A 22,998-nucleotide genomic window follows, 5' to 3' on the forward strand; every position below is an offset into this window, starting at 1 on the left:
ATTTCAACATGCTGCTGAATGTGCTCACTTCACACTTGTTCATGGTGAGAGGCAGTGAATCCAATGAAACGCAAACGTTAGCCACCACCCCCTCCAACACACACAGCCCCTTCCAAGTCTCTGGCAAGACTTCTTGCAATGTGATCACATGTGTTTGTAAAATTTGAAAACGTAAGATAATCTAACAACAGCTAGTTATAACCACTGTGTGTTTCCTGACCAATTTTGTCTGAACAATTTTGTGGTTTCTTTTACAAAATAAGGACCCCCCCAGTTGTTTAACCTTTAAGACTAACAAACCTGGATCTGCCCCTGCTCTTTATGTAAGTACTTTTTAAACTGGTTTACAACTTGATGTAAGTTTTGTCTGTAAAATACTTTGTTTTGATTTCGGTATGTGCCTTAGCATGCTCACCACCACCAAAAGTTTCGTTTCCATCCATCACCGTACTGTTGATCCCGTGACCCATTTTGCCCTTCCCCTACTCTCTTCCCTTCTGGTAGCCACTATGTTCTCTGAATCTATCTGTTTCAGTTTTTGTTTGGCTTATTTGTTTGCTTTTAATTTAATATTGCACATATTAAAAACACATAAAATTGTAGGTTTCTTTGTAGTTTATTTGAATTATTTCACTTAATACCCTTCAAAATAGTATATAAAGAAATCATGTAATTCAACAACAACAAAACAAGCCAATTAACAAATAGCAGAGGAGCTGAACAGACATTTTTCCAAAGAAAACCTACAGATGGCCAACAGGCACATGGGGAGATGTTTAACAGCATTAATTATTAAGGAAATGCAAATCAAAACTGCAATGAGATATCACTTCATATCCATTAGAATGGTTATGATAAGCACTTTTAAAAAGTGTTATTGGGCTTCCCTGGTGGCTACGTCAGTAAAGAATCCACCTGCAATGTGGGAGACCTGGGTTCAATCCATGGGTTGGGAAGATCCCCTGGAGGAGGGCATGGCAACCCACTCCAGTATTTGCCTGGAGAATCCCCACGGACACAGGAGCCTAGCGGGCTGCAGTCCATGGGATGGCAAAGAGTCAGACACGACAAGTGACTAAGCACACAGGTCCTTGATTAGAAGAATGTGATGTGTCCTGGTAATCACAGGCTGGCTTTTAGAGGTAGCTCTGTGTGCAAAGGAATGTCCTTGAAGCAGACCAAGTTGGCACGGTAAGTCTTATTTTTCCTGTCAACCATGATTCCCTGAGATTTCTCCAAACTTGAGACAGTTCTCTGATCTTGAGAGTTTCAATCAGATAAGATATGTGTGATGCTCACTGGGTAACAAACAAGGATGCACTGTATAGCAAATGCACCTTGCTCAATTTATGCAGCAGCCTAGATGGCAGCGGGCAGGGGGGAGTTTGGGGGAGAATGGATGCATGTATATGTATGGCTGAGTCCCCTCACTGATCATCTGAAACGATCACATTGTTAGTTGGCTAAACCTCAATACAAAATAAAATGTTTACAGTCAAGAAAAGATATCTGTGATTCTTAGGACAGTGAATGTGCATCGTAAGTCCTCAGTGAATGCTAGCTATAATAATCACGGTTATATTAATTTCCTCCAAACTGTGCAGCCTGTGTGTATCTTTTTCTACTACTTCCTTCATCTGGGAAAAGAGATAATACTTATTTTATAGGGATGTTTTGGGGAATAAGTATGTAAAGCACTTGTCACAGTGGGCTACGCACCCGATGAATGGACATGATTATTGTAATGATGTGCTGATGTGTCATGGGCTTCCCTGGTGGCTCAGTTTACTGGTGAAGAACCCACCTACCAATGCAGGAGACATGGGTTTGATCTCTGAGTCAGGAAGATCTCCCCAGATAAGGGAATGGCAATCTGCTCCAGTATTCTTGCCTAGGGAATTCCATGGACCAAGGGGCCTGGCGGGATACAGTTCATGGGTTGCAAAAGAGTCAGACTTAGCAACTAAACAACACCAACAAACCAATGCATCATATACAATCATATATATATGGTATGAAATGGAGAGAAATAAAATGATAATAATTCTGGCATACTTGGGAATCCTAATGAGTTAACTCATAAGCTCACTTATACGGTTTCACAACACCTGTGGCGGATTCGTTTTGATGTTTGGCAAAACTAATACAGTGTTTGAGGTTTAAAAAAAAAAAAAAAAAGAATTCTAAAGCTAACTAATGGGCTCTTAAGACCTATTAGAATTTCATTAAAAATGTTATCAGATTGAAATCTGAATTCATTTGCATAATTGATCTAATCTTGTACTGGATTTCTGCACAAATATAAGTAATAATTGGTTAAAGATTAGTGAGAAATAAGATATTGGCAAATATATTCCTCAAATCTCATTTGAATTTCATTCCAATTGTATTCACAACCAGGGATTTGAATTATTGATTTCTGTCTTGCCTGGAAATTTTAAGAAAAGTAACTATAGCATTCCCTTGATTTTCTTGAATGAACTATATGTTAATGTTTTGTTTTTATACTAAATATATAGATTCTATCTTCTTTGTTTAAGTGGGGCCAAAATTCATAAACTAGTCTCCTGAACTTCAAGATGTCTATAGTTTTAAGGGTGTTAGACCAAGTTGGGCATATGCATATTTACACTGTCATACATAAGCAAAATGAATATTGTGCTACATAAAAGTGTGTACATCCTTTTTAAAAATAAATATTATCAAATGGAAAATATATGATTCTAGACTATGATTTCTTAAGGGCAGTGTCTAACAGAATGCCTGAACACAGGTAAAAGTTCAATATACATTACTTTAATGACTAAATGAATAAATTCAGTTCAGTTCAGTCACTCAGTCTTTGCGACCCTGTGGACTGCAGCACACCAGGCTTCCCTGTCCATCACCAACCCCTGGAGCTTACTCAAACTCATTTCCATCAAGTCTATGGTGCCATCCAACCATCTCGTCCTCTGTCGTCCCCTTCTCTTCCTGCCTTCAATCTTTCCCAGCATCAGGGTCTTTTCCAGTGAGTTGGTTCTTCACATCAGGTGGCCAATGTGTTGGAATTTCAGCTTCACCACTAGTCCTTCTGATGAATATTCAAGATTGATTTCCTTTTGGATGGACTGGTTGGATCTCCTTGCAGCCCAAGGGAGTCACAAGGGTCTTCTGTAACACCACAATTCAAAAAAATCAATTCTTCGGTGCTCAGCTTTCTTTATAGTCCAACTCTCACATCCATACATGACTACTGGAAAAACCATAACTTTGACTAGATGAACCTTCATTGACAAAGTAATGTCTCTGCTTTTTAATATGCTGTCTAGGTTGGTCATAGTTTTTCTTCCAAGGAGCAAGTGTTTTTTAATTTTGTCAACATCTGCAGTGATTTTGGAGCCCAAGAAAATAAAGTCTGTAACTGTTTCCATTGTTCCCCCATCTATTTGCCATGAAGTGATGGGACTGGATGCCATGATCTTAGTTTTCTGAATGTTGAGTTTTAAGCCCGCTTTTTCACTCTCCTCTTTCACTTCCATCAAGAGGCCCTTCAGTTCCTCTTCACTTTCTGCAGGTGGTGTTGTCTGCATATCTAAGGTTATTGCTATTTTTCCTGGCAATCTTGATTCCAGCTTGTGCTTCATCCAGCCTGGCATTTCACATGATGTACTCTGCATGTAAGTTAAATAAGCAGGATGACAATATACGTCTTGACAGGAGTCCTAACGTGCTCCTTTCCTGATTTGGAACCAGTCTGTTGTTCCATGTTTGGTTCTAACTGTTGTTTCTTAACCTGCGTATAGATTTCTCAGGAGGCAGGTAAGGTGGTCTGGTATTCTCTCTCTAAGAATTCATCTCTTTAAGAATTTTCCACAGTTTGTTGTGATCCACACAGTCAAAGGCTTTGGTGTAATCAATAAAGCAGAAGTAGATGTTTTTCTGGAACTCTCTTGCTTTTTCTATGATCCAATGGATGTTGGCAATTTGATCTTTGATTCCTCTGCCTTTTCTAAAACCAGCCTGAACATCTGGAAGTTCACGGTTCATGTACTGTTGAAGCCTGGCTTGGAGAATTTTGAGCATACTTTACTAGTATGTGAAAGTGAAAAGTGAAAGTGAAGTCGTTCAGTCGTGTCCGACTCTTTGCGACCCCGTAGACTGTAGCCTACCAGGATCCTCCTTCCATGGGATTCTCCAGGCAAATTGTGCAGTATTTTGAGCATTCTTTGACATTGCCTTCCTTTGGGATTGGAATGAAAACTGACCTTTTCCAGTCCTGTGGCCACTGCTGAGTTTTCCAAATTTGCTGGCATTTTGAGTGCAGCACATTCACAGCATCATCTTTTCAGATTTGAAATAGCTCAACTAGAATTCTATCACCTCCACTAGCTTTGTTTGTAACGATGCTTCCTAAGGCCCACTTGACTTTGCATTCCAGGATGTCTGGCTCTAGGTGAGTGATCACACCATTGTGATTATCTGGGTCATGAAGATCTTTTTTGTATAGTTCTTCTGTGTATTCTTGCCACCTCTTCTTAATAGCTTCTGCTTCTGTTAAGTCCATATGATTTCTGTCCTTTATTGAGGTCATGGTTGCATGAAATGTTCCCTTGGTATCTCCAATTTTCTTGAAGAGATCTCTAGTCTTTCCCAGCCTATTGTTTTCCTCTGTTTCTTTGCATTGATCGCTGAGGAAGGCTTTCTTATCTCACTTTTCTATTCTTTGGAACTCTGCATTCAGATGGGTATATCTTTCCTTTTCTCCTTTGCCTTTCATTTTTCTTAGCTCTTTGTAAGGCCTCCTCAGACAATCATTTTCCCTTTTTGCCTTTCTTTTTCTTGGGGATGGTCTTGATCCCTGACTCCTGTACAATGTCACGAACCTCCGTCCATAGTTCTTCAGGCAGTCTATCAGATCTAATCCCCGAATCTAATTTGTCACTTCCACTGTATAGTCATAAGGGATTTGATTTAGGTCATACCTGAATTAAATGGAGTAGTTTGAATTTGGTAGGGAGAATTCATGAAATATTCTGAAGAATGTGACTCTATGAGCTTCTCAGAAGAGAATCAGAGATTTGGGGACATAGAAAGGAATTTAGTGACTATGTAGGCCAACAGTCTCATTTTACACGAGGGAGATAGAATCATTTATATAAACTAGTAATGGAACCAGGAGATGGTATGGAGAGCAAAGTGAGATGTACATGAAAGTATTCCCGTATGTTGTATCTCAAAGCAAATCAGTAAATAATACTTAGATTCATAGAATAATATTAAGAAAATCAGTGCTATGTCAATTGCAAGACTTGGCTTCTTCTCAAATTATTTATCTATTTCTGGTTATTAATTTCTTTCAGACTAATTCCCAATGACTGTCCATATAATTTTGTCATAGGGAAACTATTGCATTGTGCACTGTCTGAAAAAAAAATAGTACTCACAACTGAGAGGTTTGGAATGTCTGTCTTTCAGAGGTTTCTATTGTAGTGAGATTTGACATATACCATGTGCATGGTGAAAATGCAAATTTAGAGGGTAGTGAAAAAAGGAAAGCAAGTTTATATAATTGACACAATTTGAAGCACAACAGTCCATGTGGCTTCAATTACTGTTAAACCCCTTTAGTTGGCTGTAGAAAGGAAGAGGGAACAAAATAGCACTGTCTCTGTGGTTGAAAAAGACCCCACCATTGGAATTTGAGTTCCTAGATGCTGTGTGTGTGTGTGAGAGAGAGAGAGAGAGAGAGAGAGACAGACAGACAGACAGACAGACAGTCAGACAGTCATAGTCTTAATTCATCGAATACCTGAATCCTCCTTTCTTTGAGGTTTTTAACTACTTCAATCCCACGCACAGCTACCTGCCCAGTGAGTCTAAGATAAAGATCGTAGTAAAGTTGGCTTTGTATGAATTCATATAACTGGTGTGCTTTTTTAAGTCCCAAAGGATATTTAGCCAGACTAAATTTATGAATTTCTATGAGCAACCATCTGGACTGGACTGATGCATCTTAGAAGAGTTCTCATCAGTAGCTGTCATGAGGTCTTTAATATCCAAACCATAATTTCCATTCCAGCTTTGAAGACCACTGGTGAACAAGCTAAAGTAGAGCTTTGGTTGATGATCCATAGAGTAGGTTTAGCAGCCTAGACTAAAGATGGATTGTCTTAAGATGAGATGAACTTTTTGGCATATACTTACATGGGTACATGCATGCTTAGTCACTTCAGTCATGTTTGACTCCTTGTGACCCAATGGACTGTAGCCCACCAGGCTCCAATGTCCATGGGATTCTCCAGGCAAGAATACCAGAGTGTGTTGCCGTGCCTTCCTCCAGGGAATCTTCTTGACCCAGGGATCGAAGCTGAGTCTCCTGCATTGTAGGTGGATTTTTACCCACTGAGCCACCTGGGTTGTCTTAGCATATTCTTAGTAGTGAGTAAAAGACAGTAGGCAAAGTTAAAAATTCAGGTACATCAGAATCCCACTGTTGGGCATACACCCAGAGAAAACCATAATTTAGAAAGGCACGTGCATGTGAACACCGTGGCACTATTTACAATAGCCAGGTCATGGAAGCAACCGAAACATCCATCCACAGTTGAATGACTAAAGAAGATGATTGCGTGCATGTGGGCTAGGTCGCTTCAGTCATGTCCGACTCTTTGAGACCCTATGAACTGTAGCCCCTCGGGCTCCTCTGTCCATGGGCTTCTCCAGGCAAGGATACTGGAGTGGGTTGCCATGCCCTCCTCCATGGGATCTTCCTTACCCAGCAATCAGACCCACGTCTCTTGTATCTCCTGCGTTGGCAGGTGAGTTCTTTACCACTAGTGCCACCTGGGAAGCCCAAACAAGATGTGGTGTGTGTGTGTGTGTGTGTGTGTGTGTGTGTGTATAATGGAATATTACTCAACTATATAAAGGAATGAAATTGGGTCATTTGTAGTGATGTAAATGGACCTAGAGTCTGTCATACCAAGTGAAGTAACTCAGAAAGAGGAAAACAAATATTGTCCATTAGTGTATAAACATGGAACCTAGAAAAATGGTAGAGATGAACCTATGTGCAGGGCAGGAATAGAAACACAGATGTAATGAACATGTGGAGCAAGGGGAAGGTGGGACGGATGGAGAGAGTAGCATTGATTTACCACCACGTGTAAAGCTGCAGGGGGAAGATGCTGTGTAGCGCAGGGCATCCAGCTCAGTGCCCTGTGATGCCTAGAGGGGCCCGCCGGGAGTGGGGGAGTGGGAGGGAGGTGCAAGAGGCAGGGAACATACCTATACACACAGCTCATTCGCTTCAGTGTACAGCAGAAGCTAACACAACACTGTAAAGCAATTACGCTCCAATTAAAAAAATTAAGCGGGTTGCCATGGGAAAGAAAAACCATCCCATGAATCGTGCTGGGATGAGACCAGTAAGCACAGAAGAAGCTCTATATCTACAGGTGGAAAATACTAAATGAATATTCTTGTACTTTTCTTTCTAGTGCTTTCAAAAGTTTTGGCAGAGACATGACTATATGCTGCTACCCTTGTTGTGTAAAAAAAGGGAGATACATTTAGGAGAAAAATCAGGACCTGGACTCAAAGAGCTGGAACTAGCTAAGCGAATGTTATTTTTTTCATTGAAACTATTCCTATAAACTGGAGTTAAATTGATTTGATGGCTCCGAAGCTAACACCTCTGGGGGAACATTTTAGAGCATCTTTTGAAATGAGTATTTGTGGTAGACATAGGAAGCTCACAATAATATCTGGGAAAAGAAAAAGAAATTTCATTAGAATATTTCCAGTCTTTTCAAAATTAATCTTACACCACCTTCCATTATGGGGGAACACTGAATAAAGAAAATTGTTTCTCAAGCATCCAACTTTGAGTGCTAGTTAAGACTTTTTGCCAAAACATGCATTTACTTTCCTAGCCTGGGGGAACTGAACTAGCAAACGGATGTCACTTCTAAGCACACAAGTGTCTTTGGTGTATGCTGAATGAAAAAGTTTGAAGGAACAAGAAACTTCCATTCACATAAAATTCTTTCTCATTAATATCCCAGAGCAAAGAGTTGCTTGTAAGTTTGGGGGTGGTGAGGAGGGTGGAGAAGTATCACTAGCATTCAGCTTAGGTTGGACAAACCACATCAACACTACACTTTTATTATAACATTTTCATTCTTTCCCATGTTTTCAATCCCTTCAACTTTTGCTTTGACCAGTGACCTCCACTAGTGATCTCCCCAAGTGTATAGGATAATTGGGATGCCTGCACAATGTAGAAGTCTTCTGGGTTTCTTATCTGTATGTCATTTGCTTGTACTGGCCTAGCCATATGGCTATCAGAGGAAATTGTATTTTTCCAACCTCAGAGAATGTGTTTTATTAATTCCTTTGCAAATTCTTCTCACTCAGTGAACGATTCAGAAAGAAAATGCTCAGATTCAGGTGAAGAGAGTCATACCAAACACTTGCCAGACCACAAAAACTTCAGCTGCCTGGGCTTAAGGCTGATTTCAGTCACTAAGGAATTTGGGGATGAAAACACTGTTTGTAGTGAACTTGCAGAAATTCTACAAGTGCCACAAGGACAGGGGTCAGGTCTGTCACCCATTCGGCTGAAGAACTATTTAACTGTCTACTTCAATGACCTTTTCATCTTTTTATCACCATTGCTTAGATTGTTAGACTCCCTAATAATTTACAGGCTCCAGGGTTAGAGTTCTTTTCCTGGAGGCATTAAAGTTCTGCCCTGATCATCTGCTTTGGGGAAGATGGTTTGCTCTGTCTTGTTTTTCTCTTAAATGTGCTTTGGTCTTCATGCCCTAACTCAGTGGTTCTCAAATGTGAGTATGCGTCAGAATCCCTGGCTTATTAGACTATGGATTATTATGCCCACTTCCTCTGCCTGCCTCCAAAACACACATCCACACCCAAACCCACCCCCACCCCCTCTCTCTCTGTGAGTTTGTGTTTCTAAATAGTTCCCGGGTGTTGCTGATGCTTCTAGTCCTGGTCCACATGTCAAGAACCATTGCTCTGACCAGCCATCAATTCCCATTCTTAGAACATTCCATTTTCTGTCCCTTGCAGACAATCTGTTTCTCTTTTCTTTTTTCTCTTTTGCGACCACTTCCTCCCATTCATTTTCAAACATGACACTAATGTGTCGAACATACTTAAGCCTTGCCACCTTCTAATATAATAGAATTCAGAACAGTTTTGCTTTCACATTATTTACCTGGGCAGTATAGTGATGCAAGTAGTTACTTAACGATGGTTCGACATCTCCACTTATCACTACCACACTTTGGAATGATGCAAACTCAGATAAGGCTGAATCAAGGGTCACAGTGGAATTCGGTGCTGGAGGAGGTGCTTCTTTCTGTTTCACGATGGAGGTTCTTGCCCCACTGGTATTATTTTGCTCTTATTTGCTTGTTAACCCAGCCCCTGTCTATCACATGTCCCTGGATGCTTATTTTGGAAAACAGAAGAGTGTGTGTTTTTATACAGTGACGGATTTATTGTTTTAAAGGTATTTTCAAGTCAGTTCTGCTTTAGGTTGTTTGGGAGATCTCAAAGTACCTCGTCCGAGTTGGTCATCACCAAGAGGCAAAAAAGGTGTAAATACAATCCATGCTGAGAGTAACATAAAGGCCAAGGGAGCAGTTTATTTTGTTGAATTCCACCAAAGGCAAGCAACACAGCAGCTTCAGACCTGTCCATATCGGCCTGGTGGTGGGGGACACGCTGGCACTTTGAGGATCCTGGCTCCATCCCCACCGTGGGAAAAGCTTACATGTGATTAGAGCTACAATTAAAATGGGACTTGACAAAGTAATTGAGAGAGGCAGCCGCTTTTGCAATGTTCAGGACTAATTCAATGGATTTTCTTCCCTGTCTTCAGCAGTGTTCGGCAGCTTCTTTGGTGACCGGCTACACCGTTTGGCAGTGAGTTCAAGGGCTCATAACTGCACAGAGCAAGGAGCCTGCTGAACAGTGAGGTTCCAGTTTAGAAAGAGTGCTGCAAACAAAGGTAGGCTTTTATTTTGAGTAAGATCCTTTCATCTGCGCAAAATCGCATGCCTGATCACGTGCCACTCACCACTGCCACGCTCACAGTGCAGGGCATACATCCTCACGCTCTCGTTCTTAAATCCTGGAGGGTGGGGGACTCGATGGCAGCATTTTGTCCCGAGTTTCCAATTTATTGAACTCTCTCTGTGTCCCTATTTCTCGCTTTGCTTCTCTTCACCACTTTCAGCTCCTGTCTTCTCCTCCTTTTTGGGTCCCTGTTTTATTAAGATGATTATTTTTGGTAGGTGGCTTGGAATGTAATATTTGGTGTTTTGTTTTCATGGGAGAAAACTGATGGTATTATAGGTTTCCCATGGACTACAGGGCATGCCTGTCTCTGCCTCTCTTTGCCTGCCTGCCGGTCCTTAGGGAAAGCAGCTGCCTACAAAGCGTGGTCAAAGGTCTTCACTGCACTTGTGATGTGACGGTGCACAGTCGTCTATGTCTGAGTAGTTGCTTGATTGCTCTCTGTCTTCCTCACTGAACACAGGCCACTGGAAGACGATGCCCACCTGTCTGGACCTTGGTTGTGTCTCTAGTACCTTTCATGGTGACGGGTACACAGCAGACACACAGTAGCATTTATTGTGGGGCAGGAAAGAATACAGTGTACTAGCTGAGTTATGGGAAGTGTACCAGTTGAGTTATGGGAAGTTCTTAGCTGGTCTTAACTACACTTTGGAAATGGCACTCCACTTTGGAAAGAATTGTGCAGAGAGTTCTTAGTCATGAGCCTGTGGTTTGGTTTGTTGGTTTAGTTTATTTTGAGACATTCAAGTGATGGTATTGTTGGGTGGAGATAGACAAACAATGTATCACAATAAGGATAAGTATTAATTATGAATTCTATGAACTTTTTATTTCAGCAACTAATTACTGGAATGTCCAGATTGCTGTAGCAATGTATTAAGTTTCTAAAAACTTGTGAAATATGGTCTATAGTTTTTCTAGGGTTACCATAACAAAGTACTACAGACTGAGTGACCTAAACAACAGAAATTTATTATTTGGAGTCCAGAAATTCAAGATCAAGGTGTCCACACGGTTGATTCCTTCAAAGGGCCAGGAGGGAGAAATCTCTTCTACGCCTCTCTGCTAGCTTCTGGTGGTTCCTGACAATCTTTGGCATTCCTTGGCTTGTAGAGGCATCACCCTGATCTCTGACTTCATGTTCATATGGCCTCCTCCCTGTTTACCTGCATCTTCTGATTAGGACACCAGTCATATTGGACGGGAGCCACCCTATTCCGGGATGACCTCATGTGAACTAGTGATGTCTGTCACACCCCTATTTCTAAATAAGATCACTTTCTGAGATGCTGCAGGTTAGCACTTTAACATGTGAATTTTTCATGGACACAATGGACATGATCCGGTAAGGTATAGCTACTGAACAGAAGATGCATCAGAATCTTTGCATCCAGATGCTCCCTGCCACCTCCCTCGAGTGGTGGGGTTTTGACCTTTTTCCAGTGCAGGGTCAGGATAATCTTGGCTTGGCAATCCACTTCCATTTAACTAGTTGAACTTGTTTCAGAGAGCCAGCCAGCAGGTCAGTTGCCAGCTGGCACTCTCCCTGTGTCATCTCCAGTGGAAGTCAGGACCATGCCTGTGACAGTATGAGAAAACTTCTGATGTCTGCAAAATGGGCAAAACCCTTCTCCTCCTCACTATCGCTTGTGAAGCAGTCCCATCAGCTGCCCCGGTGCTGTGAGGATGGCAGGAGAAGCTTCTAGGGGGTTGTCGTGGGGGTTGGCTATTGAGAACTAGGACATCAGTTGATGGACAGCATTGATCTGTTCTGACAGAAGAGCTCCTAGGCAAAAAAAAAAAAAAAAAAAAAAAAAAAAAAATCAGACCTAGGATGATGAAATACTCTGGAACCACTGGGCACAAATATTTTACTTCACCATAGTAAAGGGAGAAGGTAATGTTTGACTTCTGGCTGAATGTCCATGAGAAAGACCAATATTTAATCTTGTCTCTGGCTTTTTATCAAGAGAACATGTTACATCAGTTGTGGTAGCTTCCAGGTGCTTAAAAAAGGAACTGGCTGAGAGATGAAGGCTTCCCAAACTGTAAAATTCACAGCAAGGCAGTTGTCCCTGTCGATGCCGCCTGTACTCTAGGGTTCGGCCGTCAGCGTGTAGTCATGGCTCTTGTTTTGGGATGAATGAGAGAGAGAGAGGCTGCTGAGCACAGTTGCAGCAACGGGCCAGCACCAGGGCAAATGGTGTGCCCCACGGAGAGTTAGTGGCAGGGGTGCAGCTTGAATGTTTATCTCTTGCCAGAGAGAATGTGGGCCAGAATGCTCTTTAATGAAAAATATCATTTCGTGAAGGCAGGAAAAAGGGCAGGGATAAAACTTAAACAGGAAACAAAAAAATGCAGATTATGAATGACAAGCCTGATGAAGAGTTACAAAGTGTGGGTCTTGCTTCTTGTCCTGCCGACCTCCATGTCTGGCTGTGCTCGGTCATGTCCGACTCTTGTGACCCCATGGACTATAGCCCGCTAGGCTCCTCTGTCCATGGGCTTCTCCAGGAAAGAATATTGGAGTGGGTTGCCATTTCCCCCTCCAGGAATCGAACCTAAGTCTCTTGCGTCTCCTGCATTGGCAGGTGGATTTTTTTTTTTTTAACCACTGATTGCCTATGTGATCCCCAAACCAGTTTTCCCAACACAGTAGGCCTGATTTTTACTCCCCTGGTACTGGGAGTAATGGCATAGCTCATTTCTAAGGAAGTTTTAGAATAAAAATTCTATAATATCATCATTTCGAGCCAATCTAGAGTCTAGATTCCTCATATCTTCAGTTTGCTGGCTCTGTCTCCACAGTCTTCATGTTTTATGTATCTAGTTTAAAACTCCTGTAGCTGGTTTTTGTCCTTTTTGCTTAATATTTAAAAATTTTCTTTACTTCCATGGTTTTAGGGTATCAGTGCCACAAGGTATAGCCTAAAACGACTTTGTAAAAAGCAAATTTTGACCAAAATTTGAAAAATTATGTTCCTATATTTCTGAAGATAAATACTCGAAAGAGATAAGCTCAATGGCATAAAGCAAAATTGAACCCTCTCCCCACAAACAATAACAACAATAAAAATCAGTATCTTCTAATATGAGATCTCTGTGGTATAATAAGATCTTGTCTCCAGTTCTTTAAGATATAATTGAGGATGATTAACCATGCGTGCATGCTAAGTCACTCAGTCATGTTCAACTCTTTGTGACCCCATGGACTGTAGCCCGCCAGGCTCCTCTGTCCATGGGCTTCTCCAGGCAAGAATACTGGAGGTGGGTACCATGCCCTCTTCCAGGGGATCTTCCCAACCCAGGGATCAAACCTGTGTCTCTTTACATCTCCTGCTTTGGCAGGAGAGTTCTTTACCACTACAAGAAACCCATGATTAGACCTAAGTATTGAAAAATAAGCATATAAGGAGAGAGGAAGCTCCTATGAAAGATGGGATTTAAGTCATATTCTGTGGATTTAGACCCACAGTATATGGATTTGATGGCATTTGAAAGTGCAGTAAGTGCATACCCAGTAAGTTTCTAGTTGTGTCAAGGCCGTTTTGGACTAGCAATCAACGTGGCAGGAATTGAGCTCAAGTGAGAACTTAGTTCTGTCTGAAGGCTCTCATAAAAGTTCTAGTAAGCAGCACCCATAATGCTCTTGTGTTGGTGCACCTTCATGATGCTGAGTTAATTTTATTGGGATGGTGGGAAGCTGTGTTGGATGGTGGATAGGCTTCTCCAAGGGTAGTGGTTGTTTTAAAATACTATTTCCATTTCACACAGCTGTGTGGCCATGGGGCAGTTATTTAATATTCCAAAGTTTCAGTTCACTTACCTGCAACCTGTGGTGGGCTACCCTGGTGGCTCAGTGGTAAAGAATCCGCCTGCAGTGCAGGAGACACAGGTTTGATCCCTGGGTCAGGAAGATCCCCTGATGAAGGAAATGGCAATGCACTCCAGTATTCTGGCCTGGAAAATCCCATGGACGGTGGAGCCTGGTGAGCTATAGTCCATGGGGTTGCAAAGAGCTGGACACGACTGAGCCTCTAAAGAACAACCCCCACCTGTGATGGATCTCAGTACTTATTTCTGGTTTCTTTTGCACGTGAGGATTAAGTGAGATTAATAAATGTAAAGTGCTCAGTAGAGGGGCACACAGGAAGTGCTTAATGGATATTAAGTAAGGACTATAATTACGCTTGTTACAATGTCCTCCCTTTTTGGGGAAACTGACTTTATTATAATAATGGATTCAGAACCTAGTGACTTTCTGTCACTGTAGAGCACTTTCTTCTTTAATCTGTGACTGATCACAAAGTTCTAGGTATCCAGGGACTTAACATCATCCTAGAGATCCAAATCTGAAGGGAAAGCAAACATCCCCAGGCTAACGCATGGGTGTGGTGCTGCTGATGTCTTAGGAGCACCCAGTCCATTACAAGTCTGAACAATACGATCCTGGCTCTCGGCACAAAACACATAGTGAGGAAATGTGTGTTTTGTAAGAAGACAATTCAGGCTGTTTTTCAGGGTCTTCCATAATCCAGCTGCTGCAGCAGCAGCAAGAATTATAGAAGATAGCACCTGAATATTGTAAGAAAACACAAATGAAGACGAGAAGGCAGTCTGCAACTGCAAGGTGAACCATTAGAAGCCTGGCAGGAAAAGAAGACAGATGCGGAATACATTGAATGATTATAAGCATAAGTCCCTATGCTGTGGAAAGATGGAAATGACTTTGAAAGGCCACCTCTCTTGAGTAAATGCTTCGCTTCTGCTTGACTATGTCTGATAACAGGATGCCCTGTGTCTTCTGAAGTACCCTTCCCTAGCCCTCTCTAGGGACTAGCTGGTATAACTTTGTACAGGCAATAGTGAGAAGGAAAAAACCCTGACACTTCCTTTACTCTAACCTTAATTTGAATCCGAACTCTCTTGTTTGGCATTTCTAAACTTCAGATGTAAAATAAGGACAATGTATAAATGAGCGTCATGATGGCATCTACTTCATGGGGTCTTGTAGGGACCTCGTGAGATAATACGTATAACATGCATAGCACAGTATCTTGTGAATAACTAACACTCCGGGAACCATCTGAGTGTAGGAGTAATTTTACTTGATTATTGAGCAGGACTGCCTGGCTCCAACATTTCTAATCTCAAACAATTGACTTTCTTTCTCTGTATTTGTATTGCCTCCTCTGCAAATGAGGATTCTAGGAGCATTTAACATGACATTGTTGAGAAAACTGGATGACTCGATGCAGGCAAAGCTCCTAGAAGAGGGCCTGGCACATGTAGGGGATTATTCAGTGTTAGTCATTATTGATAAAGCAGTTCTTGCGACTTGTTTTTTCAGTCTTTTTGCTTCATGAGTATTTCCCACCAACAGCACCCCTGTGCCTTTTCTAGCTCTCTCTCTTCATGAGAACTCTTTTATTTACTTTTTTTGTTTTTATTTTTTACTTCTCAGCTTTTTAGTTTATATCAGCATATATTCAATTAACAATGTTGTGATAGTTTCAGGTGGACAGCAAAGGGACTCAGCCATACATATACATGTATCTGTTCTCCCCCAAACTCCCCTCCCATCCAGGCTTCTACATAACATTGAGCAGCGTTCCCTCTGCTGTATAGCAGGACCTTGTTGGTGATCCATTTTAAATATAGGCGTGTGTACCTGTCAGTTCCAAACTTGCTAACTATTCCTTCCCCCCATCCTTCCCCCCTGGCAACCATAAATTCATCCTCTAAATCTGTGAGTCTGTTTCTCTTTTGTAAATAAGTTCATTTGTACCATTTCTTTTTAGATCCTGCATAAAAGGGGTGTCATACGCTCTTTCTCCTTCTCTGTCTTACTTCACTTAGTATGACAATCTCGAGATCCATCCATGTCTCTGCAAATGACCCAATTCCCCCTCCCCTTTTTATGGCTGAGTAATATTCCGTTGTACATATGTGTCATATCTTATCTATTCATTCTTTTGTCAATGGACATTTAGGTTGCTTCCACGTCCCTGCTATTGTAAACAGTGCTGCAGTGAACATGCGGCTGCATATGTCCTTTTGGGCCATGTTTTTCTCCCAATGTATGCTCAGGAGTGGGCGTGCTGGATCACATGGTGACTCTGTTTAGTTTTTAGAGGAACCTTCATACTGTCCTCCATAGTGGCTGCACCTATTTGCATTCCCACCAGCAGGGTAGGGAGATCTCTTTCAGAGTAGGATCTAAATGAAGCCAAAGTAGTAGGTTTAAGCTTTTAGGGGCCACTGAGGCTCACACCACTCCCGGCCTCCCCCCCAGGAATAAGAGTGGATGAGAATAAATCCATTTCTAGGGACAGCTGAAGGAATAAGCCACAGAGAAGGCCCGAGGGAACGGTAGGTCAAGAGTTGCAGCCTGGTACACAGAGGACTTGAAGTACTTTGAGACGCAGAGGCGCAGGAATGAGGATGAGACAATGTGGTTTGTTTGGGAGCCTGGCAACATGGCAGGTACTTGAATGGCTCTGAACGCGGAGAGCTGGCTTTGCCAAGTGCTGTGTGCCTTTCATAAGCATGAAATCCACTTAGGTAACCCTGGGTACATACCCTTCTGAAGCCACAGCTTGTTCTTTACAAGTTTTTGGCAAAACACGGTTTTCACTGGTCACGCCCAACCTATTCTGTATTTACTCTGAGTGCACAGGACTAATGAGATAATCATACCCTGCAGCTTAACTGGTTGAAATCTGTAAATCTCCTAAAAGTGTAATTACCTATTCATAATTTTTTTTTCCAATATTGCATCCATCTCATTAGTACATATGTTTTTACTATTTATGTTATGGAAGAAATTGTCTTTTTGCCATTGAAGGAAGAGTTGGCAGGGGGAGACAAGGGTGTTGTGTTTGAGCTACTTGCTTTTATCTCCTTGATGAAATTAAAAAAAAAAATACATCCCCAAGTGTAAGAATGCTCTTAGCAGTTAGTTCTTTCCATTCAAGTCTTTTGCGCTTACAGCAAGGACCCTGAAGGGCAGCTGCACCGCGTGGGGTGGGGACACTGCAGGGCGAGGGCTTGGCCAAGGTTGACCTTGACTCTTATCGAGGAATGGTTCCTGGAGATCGTGGACCCACAGTCCATCACAGGAACAGGAACCTTGCAGAGAACAAAATTAAGTCTGATGCAGGCTCTGCAGACAACCCCGTGGCTCTTGGCCTGAAATATCTGTCTAAGGCTGGGCAACAACCACATCAGATTTACATGTTCATATACTAAGAATTGAGGTGACTAAAGATTACAGCCATTTTGTTCAGAATTGACTTAATCTAGTGGTTTTTCTAGGCAGAGATAACATGAGCACTAATGGAGCTTTCATGACATTCCCAGTTTATTTAATCGGTTTTTTGATTCATGACACATGGTCCAATTTCACAGCATATTAAGTGGTCCTATAAATTTCTTTGAAGTTTCCCAAGTACTTTTTTTTTGGCTGCTGCACATAAAATTGCTTGAAACTGTGGCCCCGAATGACTCTGTGGGATGGGGTCGGGCAGTGTTTACCTGTTTTGTATGTCTGTATCTACACGGGACCCCACACTCCTTCCGCTTAAGGTTGTGTAGAAAGAGCCCTATTAGAGAAGCAGCAGGTCAGGGGATTCTCCTTCTGTGGCTGCCACCAGCCTATATGTTGTGGTGTGTGGGCCACTTAACTTCTCCTGGCCCCAGAACAGAGACGTACAGACCTCACAAACTCTGGATGTTTCCTGAGCTGCATATAAACTGTAGCAAACTATGGCCCAGTCTGGAGAGGATTGCTAGGGCTGTGGCTTGTTTGGCTAAGCAGTTGAGGGGGTTGAGAAACAAGGCAGTGGGGACAGGGAATTTAAAATGGGGTAAAGAGGCTGGGGCGAGGAGGCAGGATTTGTTCTTTGGGCCCTGAACGTCCTACCTTCCCCATTCTAAGGAGCAGGGCTAAGACGAGCGAAGCTGGCTTTATTTCTCCTACTTCTGCTCCATCTCAGTTCTTTCAGGAAAGAGGATGTAAGCCTTCTATCACTGTCTATATGATTCACTGTTTTTTAAAGAAAAGTTATATTGGAGTCTAGTTGATAAACAATATTGTGCTAGTTTCAGGTATACAGCAAAGTGATTCAGTTATACATATACATGCATCTATTCTTTCTCATGGAGGAGGAAATGGCAACCCACTCCAGTATCCTTGCTTGGAAAATCTCATGGACAGAGAAGCCTGGTGGGCTGCAGTCTAGGGGGTCGCAAAGAGTTGGGCATGACTGAGCAACTCACACTTACTTATTCTTTCTCAAATTCTTTCCCCACTTAGGTTATTACTGAGTAGTGAACAGAGCTCCCTGTACTATAGGGTAGGTCCTTGTTGGTTCTCTGTTTTAAATATAGCTGTGTGCACATGTCAACCGCAAACTCTCAATCTGTCACCTTTCCCCTTAGTAACCAAAATTTCCTTCTCTAAGTCTGTCAATCTGTTTCTGTTTTGTAGGCAAATTCATTTGCATCATTTTTTTTTTAAGATTCTCTAGGCAAGCAATGTCATATTATATTTGTTTTTCTCTGTCTGATGATTCACTCTTAAGAGGCATCACGCTAAGGGATTTTTATGCTAAAGGACCAAATACATTTGGATCAAGTCTGACTCTGTATTTTTATTCGTGCCGTGTCTTCCTAAGTTTGACATGTTGATAAAAATTATAGTTTCCCAAACTCTATATATTTCCAAAACCTTGAAGTCTCGGAAGCTAAATATCTGAATTATAACTTAAACTTTCACGTTTTATTTGACTACTTGGGTCACAGATATAACCTTCTTATAGCCAGCCTTTATTCAGAGATACATTTGTAGGATATAACAAAACAGCTGCTTTAGAAAAATTTCCCCCATAAACTTTATCTTCAAGTATCTTAATGCGATTTAGACTTTCTACCTTAATGGACTATAAGCCCTAAATGAAGTGTGCTGATCTCCATCAGTTGCAGACCAGAGGCATCTTTATTTTCAACTCCCTGAGTCCACCTCCATTCCTTTAAACCCATTGTCTCGCTATGTAGCCCTCTTTTGTAAAGGACTTTAAACAACTCTAGAGCAGCTCTTTTACACGTGCTGCAGACTGTATGTAGTACTTGGGAAACTTGTCTGCATCCTTGCCTCTGCCATCAGTGAAAGCACAGTTTGCACTCAAAGTAGACCTCAAATCACACTGTAGGCAACTGTAGTTTCTTGCCTAGAGGTTCTTATGAGTATAGGTCTTGCATCAGACCCTGTAGCTCCCCAACTCTGAAGGGACACAGGCCATGCCGTCTAAGTGGTCCTCGTGAAATGTCTTTCATTTGACTTGAAGTAAAGAGGAAGTACCATGTTCCACTGGCAGGGTAGGGGCATGTGAAGTGGGAAAATACTCCAAATACTAACAGATCCTCCAAAGCAGTTGTCTCTCTCTCCTTTCCCCTTTAACCACAATTCTTTCATTCTCCTGAGGAGGGGGTTGGGCTAAGATTGCAAATTCAGCTTTTGTTCCCTTTCTTTTGCAAGTACTGTAGAGGTGACCTGATACCTATACAGTGTCTGATGATTTGTGTATGCTTGCTTTATGTATATACATACGTATTCTATTATTACATAATTGTTACATAGGTCTGCAGCTTCCTTAAAGGTAGATGCTTTGGTTATGTGCATTTCTATACCCTTTGCACCACCTGGCACCGGCCCCGTAGAGTAGATGCTCAGTATATGTCTGCCAGGTGAGTGAGTAAATGAGGGTGAGTCTCCTGGATTGCCTGTGTCATGAAGAACAACCAGTTTCTATTAAACTGCACACTTTCAAGTTACCCTCCTGCATTCTGCTTCTCATGTAAGTACTGTTATTAAACTTCTAAACACTTAACAGAAGGCTGTTTTTTGGCAGTGGATGAACTCCTTTTGTCTTCTGTCCCGTGAATATCCTAACCACTTTGTCACTTTGATCTAGGGGGCATTTCATCCTCAGAAATGCAAAGGAGTTGGCGGCCGCACAAAATGTGTCCTGTTTCCTATTGCTGTAAAAACCCACTGCTCTTGAGCCTTTGCCCGCCCCCTTTCATGATAATGTGTAAGCCACTAAATTGCAGTTACTGGCTGTGGCCATGGCCATCAACAATCGTGAATGCCATGTAGATTCGAGGCTTGCTCCACTAAAGACTCCACAATGGCTTTACTGTAACTGGGTTAACTAGAACTTGGCAAACGGCAATCCAAGGAGGGTGATACCAAGCCCCTCCCCCTTCCAGGATGCCGGGCCTGATCTTCTTGTATTTGTGCAACTGGCCCATCCAGAGACCCACTAAAGCCGGGAGGAGGGCCCCGGTGAGGGCGACTCTCTCTGGGTCAGGTTGTCCTTTTGCAGTTCCTTTCACACAGCTTCTCTTCCTGCAAGGCGGAGTGGGTGAGAGGATGGCTTGTTTTCTTTTGCTATTTGAAATACAGCATTGAGGGTCATGCTCTGAATAATTTGTGCTTGTTAGAAATGACTGTCGTCCTCTTGAAGCAATAACAAAGAACTACATTTAAATTAAATTCAGCCAAGCAAGAGCCTCTCCACAAAAATCAATGGAGCCAGGCATTTTTCAAAGAGTTATTTTGATTTTTTCTTTTGAATCGGTAATATGGTCGGACATAAATCAGCAAAGAGAGCCCAGAATCTAAAAAAGGGCTGGGCCATCGTTCAGAATGCTTTAAAAGTGTTTGGTAATATTTGGGATGGCATGGAAAGGGAAGATAAAATCTTAGACGCAATCGTGTTTGTTATCATTTATTTTTGTACTTGGAAAACTTTGTTCTTCCCCAGTACCCCAGTTTAAAATTTCAAAGGTGGGTTTTTGAAAGAAACCTTTATTTATTTATTAAATCTGGAAGATTTCGAGAGACTGAAGCTGTATAAAATAGAGTTTTCAAAAGTTAATTTACAGAAAGGTTCTGCTACACCCATGCACTGCTGTGGTCTTCTTACCAAATAGGGCATCAGTCGTGACCAGCAATTTGGTGGCCTCACATGCTGGGTATAGGACTTGTTCTATCAATACACAGAAACATATCTATTTGGTTGGCCAAAAAATTCATTCAGGGTTGGCCAAAAAGTTCATTCATAGTTGCCCAAAAAGTTCATTCAGGTTGAAAATGAATAGTTTTTGGCCAACCCAATATCAGTTCAGTTCAGTCGCTCAGTCGTGTCTGACTCTTTGTGACCCCATGGACTGCAGCACACCAGGCCTCCCTGTCCATCACCAACTCCCGGAGTTTACTCAAACTCATGTCCATTGAGTTGGTGATGCCATCCAACCATCTCATCCTCTGTCGTTCCCTTCTCCTCCTGCCCTCAATCTTTCCCAGCATCAGGGTCTTTTCAAATGAGTCAGCTCTTCGCATCAGGTGGCCAAAGTATTGGAGTTTCAGCTTCAACATCAGTCCTTCCAATGAACACTTGGGACTGATTTCCTATAGGATGGACTGGTTGGATCTCCTTGATGTATTCTTCCATGATGGTTTATCCTATGATTTTTTTTTTTAAACTGGAGGTTGATTGCTTTACAATGTTGTTATTAGTTTCTGCTGTACAATGATGTAAATCAGCTATAAGTGTGTATATATATATATATATATCCCATATGTATATTAATATATATCCCATATGTGTATATATATGTCTCCCCTCCCTTGTGAGCCTTCCTTCTTCCCATCACCTGCATCCCAGCCCTGCAGGTCGTCACAGCGCATGGAGCTGAGCTCCCTGTGTTAGGCAGCAGCTTCCCACTAGCTCTGTATTTTGCATATGGTGGTGTATATATGTCAGTGCTACTCTCTCAATTATTTTCTTTTTTTTTTTTCAAAATAGTTTCAGGTTCATAGCAAAATGGATAGGAAGGTGCCGAAATGTCTCATATGCCCCTGATCCCACCCAGGCACAGTCTCCATCATTTTAAATATCCTTTGCCAGATAAACAGATGTATTTTAAAAATATTCTTTCTTCCCAGCATCTGTATTAAACCCTACTTCAGCACAAAAAGTATCTAATCTTTCCTTGAATATTTCAAAGCAGTGATACTTTCCAGTTCTTCAAGAGTAAAACTTCTCTATTCTTTTCTCATCCTAGACACGTAAGGATCTGGAGCTGCCAAATTTTATCTTTTAAAGTCAAGAAAGACATTTCCATCTGTTATTTTGATAATTTGCCTTGCAGTTGCTCTGCTCCAATCAGGGATTAATCCTCTTTCATAAACCTAATGAGTAGGTAAATTATTAATACACACTGAAAAATTAAACTCCTCATATCCTCGCACCTTGTCTGTATGATAGGCAATATCGTTGTAGAAGCACATGCTTCTTTGCTGTAGTTTCTGCTTTCAAATCAGAGAGGAGGTCCTCAGTGATAGCCAGTGTGGCTACTCTGAGCAAGGTCATTCTACCTGGCTTTAGCCTCACTCTGAACAGAGAATCCTTTTTGTGTTTGCTGTTCTCCTTGAAGAATTCTTTCTGTGTAGCTCTTTGCACTGGTGTCACTAATGACCCAATACACATCCCCTCCTTAGTTATTCAGTTTATGGCCCTAAAGGCCATGCATCTTATTTCTAGTAGATTCTCTCTCTTACCCTTACTTCTTTCATCATACCCCATAATGGCCTCTCCCAGACTATGCCACCTCAAGCAACTTTGACGGTAAGAATCCTTGCTCTAAGTTAAACAGCGTATTCAAAAGCAGAGACATCATTTTCCCGACCAAGGTCCATATAGTCAAAGCCATGGTTTTTCCAGGAATCATGTATGGATGTGAGAGTTGGACCATAAAAAAGGCTAAGTGCCGAAGAAATGATGCATTGGAAAAGACTCTTGAGAGTCCCTTTGGACTGCAAGGAGATCCAACCAG

The 22,998-nt window shown here is 41.8% G+C and overlaps 1 long non-coding RNA gene across 3 annotated transcripts in view; it reads left to right on the top strand.

Moving 5' to 3' along the window:
* The window catches only part of LOC123327958, an 82,624-nt gene that overhangs the window by 13,919 nt on the left and 45,707 nt on the right, over positions 1-22,998 (top strand). For all 3 annotated transcript variants that reach the window (XR_006542603.2, XR_006542602.2, XR_006542601.2), the window contains exon 2: positions 9,896-10,024. This is a non-coding gene — a long non-coding RNA (uncharacterized LOC123327958). The remainder of the gene's footprint in view (positions 1-9,895; positions 10,025-22,998) is intronic.

This window comes from Bubalus bubalis, chromosome 11, assembly GCF_019923935.1.
Source record: "Bubalus bubalis isolate 160015118507 breed Murrah chromosome 11, NDDB_SH_1, whole genome shotgun sequence".
NCBI classification, from domain to species: domain Eukaryota; kingdom Metazoa; phylum Chordata; class Mammalia; order Artiodactyla; family Bovidae; genus Bubalus; species Bubalus bubalis.